Here is an 8,771-nt window from a genome sequence, read left to right as displayed (position 1 = left end):
AAGTCTGTAATGTTGAGTCTCGAAAATTTTGGAAACTATGTTCACATATTCAAATTACCCTTTGACTAATCCCGACGATTCACGAGCCACTATTTGTAAATAGATATATATATATATATATATATATATATATATATATATATATATATATATATATATATATATATATATATATATTAATTATTATAAATTAAAATATTATATGAGTTAATTAATTATGTAAATAAAATAATATACGATTTGATTATTAAAATAAATCTATATATATATGTAATGTATATTGAATATATGTTTATATGGTTTCAAATTTATTTGGTAAACGATAATAGCACTTGTTGATGTTCCGATTGATATTAAGTAAGTTAAATTCATCCATTCCTTTTTGTTTATTTACTCACCAACCCATTATCTTAGACTTAATATTCTACCTTGTATTTCTTATAATTTGATTAGAACTTTAATATATATATATATATATATATATATATATATATATATATATATATATATATATATATATATATATATACACATTACCTCACAAATAAATTCTTGTCTTGTTCACTTACATAATATTCATACAAACACAACTTGTAGATTTTTTATCATTCCATCATCATTTTTTTCAATTTCTTGAGTACATATCAATTCCACCAAACCTATATTTTCACCCCCTTTCCTTTGCAAATTCAACTTTACACTACTAAATGTCACATTATGATAACCAAATAGTGACTAGCAATAATAATGGTATAACATCATTTACATTATTTCTAGTACAAGTATGAAATGGATGGAAGTTTTGGTGTTTTATAAAGACACGTATTTATTCAATTGTAATTTAATAATATGACTAATTATAAAGGGTCGGTTCATATATGAGAAAAGCTAAAATTTAATCACGGAGTAGGTATCAATAATAATGCAAAGAAATATGTGGACCATTTGAATCTCTGTTTAACCAACTTTACATACAATCAATATGCATTAGTACGGGTGTGTGTTTTTCTTTTGTGTGTCCTACCATGTGAACAACTTTTTCTTTCAATTCTCAATTCTCAGTTCTCAATCGTCACTCTAGTTTCTCACCAAGATTCATAACAATCACCAACTCTCTTTCACCCTAGACAAACACCATTCATCACCCCATCTCCATCACGAAGGCCACCTAACAATCACCACCCATGACCACTGTCGAACCAAACACCCCTAACCTGAATGACTGCCGCTACAGCTCGATTATTTCTGTTCCACTTGTACAAACAAACCAAAAACCTGCTACAGCTCGATTATTTCTGTTCCACTTGCACAAATAAACCCACCATCTTTCTGTTTGAGACTACAACTGGTTCACAGCTGCCGCTGTTACACGTTTTCTATTATCAAGCTCAACGCTATCATCATCAATAACCATAAGACCTGCAAACTTTATAGAACTAATACTAAATCATTACCTCCTGTTCCTACTACTGCACATCAAAGAGCAGCTTCTACTCTATCTCTGTTTTGGTTCACAATCAACCCTACAACCCTTAAAACCCTTCGATCAAACCACCCCTTTTCTACAACCTGCTACACTACTATTTGTGTTTGATCCATTTAACAAGTACAAAAAATAAATCGAGAGATTAAAGAAATTAATTGAATATCAAAGAATCGGTTACCTACTGGATCGATTGATGGACCGAATACCTGTTACTAGATAGATTGATTTTGTTGCTGCTCTAATTGATCTGCTCCTGCTCCGATCATGTAAACAAACATCATCAAAGATAATTATAATTTTTTTTTCGATTATTATTGTTCCGATCACCTGCATCTTATATTCCGTTCACCTGCTACTATAGATCGTCGTATTCAACTGCTATTATTGATCCCTGTTCGAACCCCATCTCTTGGTTGCTGTTTCTGCCTCTGTTTCCGATTAATCAACAACCCTAACCATTTATCCCCCTTTTTAAACTGCATTTCTTAAATGGATCACATAATTGGACCATTACTTGATACATGGGCCGTATATTTATTTTTTTAATTAGGCCGATATGTTTAGTTTCTACTCGGGCTAGGAAGATAAAGCTAGAACATGGAAAACGTTACAAATATAGATATGATATGATGAATATAATGATGACAGTAAACGATTATGATTTTTGAGGAATAAGGAATGGTTAACAGAAATCGAAAAAGGGATAAATAGGAATGAGCTGTGTATAAATCAATAAGTAGTGAAATGGAGTAATGGTTAAGTGTATTGGAGTTTAAGCGAGGGGTCTTGGGTTCGAGCCCGGGCAATGGTGTTTATTTTTTTTAGGAGCTTGATTTCTTCAAAGGTTGTATTCTAAAATTATGATTATTATTATTATTGTTATTATTATTATTATTATTATTATTATTATTATTATTCCTAATAGTTAAAGTATTAGTATTATTATCATTAATCTAATTAATTACATTATCATTATTGTTAGTACTAGTATTATCATTAAGTATTGTAATTATTATTATTATTACTAAAATAAGTATTAGTTATCAATTATTATTACTAACAAAGGTACCCTTATCAAAATTATCATTTTCATTATTATTATAAACAATATCATTCTTATTATCATTATTAATATTATTATATCATTATTAATTATTATTAATACGATAAGTACTATTATTACCATTGACATTATTATTATGAATATAAGTATTATTATTATCATGACTATTAAAAGTATCATTTTTAAAATTATATTAGTATTATTAAAACTACTGTCATGATAAGTAAAAGATATATATATATATATATATATATATATATATATATATATATATATATATATATATATATATATATATACATATCAATATATTTAATACATATAACCTAAAAAAAATATTAATATTCTTAAGTATTTAAAATATATAAAATGAATATATGAGAACATATATATTATTAATATAAAAATAACATAATTAATAAAGTTATATCTATATAATTTTGATCAATTACAGTTATGTGTATTAATAAATATACAAATGATATAGGTTCGTGAATCCGAGGCCAACCCTGCATTGTTCAATTTCGTCATATGTATTTTTACTACAAAATACAGTATTGTGAGTTTCATTTGCCTTTTTACCCTTTATATTTTTGGGCTCAGAATACATGCGAAATTTTTATAAATGTTTTACGAAATAAACACAAGTAATTGAAACTACATTATATGGGTGAATGATCGAAGCCGAATATGCCCCTTTTGCTTGGTAACCTAAGAATTAGTAAACCGATCTACTAATTGACGCGAATCCTAAAGATAGATCTATTGGGCCTAATGAACCCCATTCAAAGTACCGGATGCTTTAGTACTTCGAATTCGTTTTTATCATGTCCGAAGGATTTCCCGGAATGATAGGGAATATTCTTATATGCATCTTGTTAGTGTCGGTTACCAGTTGTTCAATCCATATGAATGATATTTTTGTCTCTATGCATGGGATGTATATTTATGAGAACTGAAAATGGAAAATCTTGTGGTCTATTAAAATGATAAAAATGAATGATTATGTTAAACTAATGAACTCACCAACCTTTTGGTTGACACTTTAAAGCATGTTTATTCTCAGGTACGAAAGAAATCTTCCGCTGTGCATTTGCTCATTTTAGAGATATTACTTGGAGTCATTCATGACATATTTCAAAAGACGTTGCATTCGAGTCGTCGAGTTCATCAAGATTATTACTAAGTCAATTATAGTTTCATATAGTATGAAATGGTATGCATGTTGTCAACATTCGATGTAAATGAAAGGTTGTCTTTTAAAAATGAATGCAATGTTTGTAAAACGTATCATATAGAGGTTAAGTACCTTGCGATGTAACCAACTATTGTGAATCGTTTGTAATCGATATGGACTTTGTCTAGATGGATTAGGACGGGTCACTACATTATTCCGGAAAACTTATCTAGGGTAAAAGCTAGATTGAATTTTCAAAAGATCAAATGTTTTCATAAAGATCCAATTTCCTTAAAGGATCTAAATTTTTATAAGTCATGTGGGACTGTAAACCACATCGTTACTATCATTGTTTATACTGCCGTATCAAAATCACTGATGTATAAAGTGTGAGAATAAAAAAAAGTGATTCGAGTGAAGTGTGATTTTATTCAAGTTATGTATTGCTTGAGGACAAGCAACGCTCAAGTGTGGGGATATTTGATAGTGCTCCAAATGAACATATATTTATGCACAATATCCTTCCAATATGTAAAGCTTTTAGTTGTAATTGTTCTATTTTTATGTAATAATTGTTTAAATAAATAAGTGCGAAGACAAAAGAAGAAAACGACGATTTAAAGACGCAAATGATCAAAAAGCCAAAAAGTACAAAGTACAATCCAAGTGGTTCGAAATATTGATGAGAAACGTCTAAAAATTACAAGAGTACGAGCCGCGGAACGCAAAATACAAAATATCTCAGCGTACGAAAGGACGTTCGAAAATCCGGAACGGACCTGAGCCAACTATCAACGCGCGACGCAACGGACCTAAAATTACAAGTCAACTATGCACATAAATATAATATAATATATAAATAATTCTTAAAATTATATATATATATATATATATATATATATATATATATATATATATATATATATATATATATATATATTAAAAACCGTCGGCAAACTAGAAAACAAAGTTAGGTGAGCTGGATCAGAGGGCCATGTGATCTCATGGCCTGGAGGCACGATTTCCATACGATCTCATGGCAGCAGTTTGCTGGTCAGGTACTATAAAAAGGCAGCGAATTGGACGAAACATACACACCTTTTTCTTCTTCTTCCTCTGTAATCATAATTATATTTTTAATTATAATTTTAATTTAAATTAAGTTTAATAATAATTGGGTTATTGTAAGGAATGTTTTAAAGTTTTGTAAGTCAAAACTCTGTCCGTGTAACGCTACGCTATGTTCTTCCTTTTTAAATTAATGTCTCGTAACTATAACTAAGTTATTATTATGCTTATTTGAGCCAAAGTAATCGTGATGTTAGACTAAATATTAAGACGGGGTTATTAGATTTTGTACCATAATTAAGGTTTGGACAAAAGACCGACACTTGTGGACATTGGACTATTGACTATTAGTAGATAGGGGGTATTGTCTAATCGAATGACAACTCATTAGAATCTGTCAAACCTATCTTCAAATTAGTTAATCTAATAATTATTAAAATGATTATGTATGTTCTATTTAGTGACGTTTATACGACATCTTTTACGATCATTTATTTAATTATTCGGGTTGGGTAATTGATTATTCATTCTGATCAAGTGGGTAAATTAATATTCATATCTCATTAAAACAGGGGTGGATTACATACAAGGATAATTGGTGTAATTGTTAACAAAGTAATAAAATCTTGGATTACACGCAGTCGATAACCTGGTGTAATCATTAAACAAAGTATTAAAACCTTGTTACAGTTCGAATCCCTAATTAGTTGGAATATTTGACTTCGGGAATAAGGTTAATTTGACGTGCATTTTATAATTATGACCGATGGACTATTATGGACAAAAACCAAATAGGTATCAAATAATTCAGGACAAAGGACAATTAACCCGGGTAACAATTAATAAAAACGTCAAACATCATGATTACGGAAGTTTAAATAAGCATAATACTTTTATTTCATATTTCATCGTACCTTTATTTACTGTCATTTTAATTACTGTACTTTTAATTATCGCAATTTTAATTACCGTCACTTTATTTATCGCATTTTAATTTATCGCACTTTAATTATCGTCATTTACTTTACGCTTTAAATTAAGTTATATTTATATTTGATATTTTACATTAGGTTTTAATTGTGACTTAAGACATAAAATCGGCAAACCGGTCATTAAACGGTAAAACCCCATTTTATAATAATAATAATATTACAAATATAGTTTTAAAAATATAGTGTTAAACTTGGCTAGTTCCCTGTGGACGAACCGGACTTACTAAAAACTACACTACTGTACGATTAGGTACACTGCCTATAAGTGTTGTAGCAAGGTTTAGGTATACCCACTCTATAAATAAATAAATAACTTGTGTAAAATTGTATCGTATTTAATAGTATTTCGTAGCAAAAATATAACTATTTCGTACACTACCCTGCACACATCAAGTATTTTTGGCGCCGCTGCCGGGGAGCATTCAACGCCGAAGCGAAACGCTATAAAAAAAATTTAATAAGTTTTAATTTCTTTCTGTAAAAATACGTTTTAAATATTAAAAATACAAAAATATAAAAAGAAAAACGAAATATATATTTTTAAGAGTTTGTTTAAAATATAAAGTTTTTCTATTTCTATTTTAGTTTTAAAAAATTAAGTTTTTATTTATTTTATATAAATAAATTAAAAACAGAAAAATAAAAAAATTAAATAAATAAAAAGTATTTCGGGCTACACTGTAGCAGCCCAACATTTGATCTGGAATTCAGGCCCATGCGACCGCATGGAATGGGCGACTAAAACTCATGCGACCGCATGAGGTTGTCTGACACGCCTGATCTGATTCTGGTACTGCATTAATTACGGTGTATTATTAATTATTATTATTATTATTATTAAACCCTAATTAGGGTTAATTATTATATTAATTAGTTTTAGTTTTATTTATTTTGTATTTTTAAGTTATAATTAGTTTTATTAATATATAAAAAATAATACTTTTATAAAATAAATAATATAAAAGTAATATTTTTATAAAAATTGTATTTTTATAACTTTAAGTTTTATTTTTATATTTTATTTCTTTTTATTCGTAAAATTTGTAATTTATCGTTCGTACTTAGTTTTAAATTTAGTATTTTGCCGTAGTTATTTTTATTTCTAGAATTTTAGGACTTTGCCATAAAATCCCTTAAGTGCTTTTTCTTTAGACTAAGATTTAGGTACGTTAGAATTTTACGACACCGTTTTAAGATTTTAGTACTTTTTAAGTTATTGTCGTTTTTGATATAGAATTCATTTTAAGCTTTAATTTCTTTAGACGTAAGTTTTAATATTTACTTTTTAGTACTTTTTAAGTTTCGACGCGCTATTTTCTTATTATTTTTCGACGCTTATTTTTCGACATTTTACGACGCACTCTTTTTCTTTCTTATTTCTCGACGCTCTAGTTTTTAGGATATAGATTTTTATTTCAAAATTTTCGACGAAAAATTATTTTAAGCGGTTAAATTGATAGACATCCAAAATTTTCTTGTTCGTAGTAATAGTTGGATTTATTAGTGGCGAGTTGTGGGCTTCCGATTTAAAGGGTCCTGGCTACCTGCTGCATCTATTGGCTATTCGAAACGTAGGCAAAATCAGAAAAGTCTATTAATTTGATAACTTATATAATTTTTATTTTTATAACTAATAGGATATTCAGTGAATGCACCGAGCAAAACATTCACCACCTTTCATACGTTCACCACCTGTAACTCGATCAAGACATCTAGCCAATATTGTCGGCGTTGATTTTTCTTTAGAATCGTCAACTAGTCGACCAAGTACTCCAATTCAAATTTCCGATAATCCATTTTTTGAACTCGACCTCACAATTGAGAATCCGGAGGATATTCAGGGATAATTCAGAGATCCTGAACCACTAATCATTCCTCCGGAACCACAAATTACTCATCCAGAGATTGTCGAGGAAGAACCCATTAAATCAGAATCCTCTAGTGATTCAGATTCAACAAATTCAATTATGGAAGTAACAGAACCTCTAAGTATGGAAGACCGAATGAGAGCCACACGCACGGGCCAAGGTCACGCCATTATTAAGCCAGACATCAATGCGCCAGATTATGAAATCAAGGGACAAATCCTACACATGGTAACTAATCAATGCCAATATAGTGGTACGCTGAAGGAAGATCCAAACGAACATCTTCGAACCTTTAATAGGATCTGTACTCTATATAAAATCCGAGAAGTGGAGGATGAACAAATCTATCGCATGTTATTTCCCTGGACTTTAAAGGGAGAAGCCAAAGATTGGTTAGAATCGTTACCTGAAGGGGCGATTGACACATGGGATGTTTTAGTTGAGAAATTTCTTAAAAGATTCTTTCCGGCATCCAAAGCCGTGAGACTTCAAGGAGAAATTGTTACGTTCACACAGAAGCCAAATGAAACTCTATATGAGGCGTGGACAAGATTTGGAAAGTTATTAAGAGGATTTCCGCAACATGGTTTAGATACTTATCAAATAGTACAAATATTCTACCAAGGATGCGACATTGCTACACGAAAAGACATCGACATAACAGCTGGTGGTTCCATTATGAAGAAAACCGCAACTGAAGCTTACAAAATTATTGATAACACAGCATCCCACTCACATGAGTGGCATCAAGAAAAAGATATCTTTCGTTCATCTAAAGCGGCTAGAGCCGATTCTAGCCATGACTTTGATTCCATTTCCGCAAAAATAGATGCTTTCGAAAGACGAATGGAAAAGATGACTAAAGATATTCACGCAATACGAATCAGTTGTGAGCAATGCGGTGGACCACACTTAACGAAAGATTGTCACATTGAGCAAATGATGGAACAACGTGAGAATGTTTCCTATATGAACCAAAGGCCGGGAAATAATTATCAAAATAATTATCAACCGCCAAGGCCAAACTTCAATCGAAATTAAAACATTCTTTACAATCCAAATGGACCCAACAATAACTCGTACAACCAACAAGGTCCGAATAACCAACCAACTCAAA

Source organism: Rutidosis leptorrhynchoides, chromosome 10 (assembly GCF_046630445.1).
Source record: "Rutidosis leptorrhynchoides isolate AG116_Rl617_1_P2 chromosome 10, CSIRO_AGI_Rlap_v1, whole genome shotgun sequence".
In the NCBI taxonomy this organism is placed as follows: domain Eukaryota; kingdom Viridiplantae; phylum Streptophyta; class Magnoliopsida; order Asterales; family Asteraceae; genus Rutidosis; species Rutidosis leptorrhynchoides.
This window is presented reverse-complemented; position numbering follows the sequence as displayed.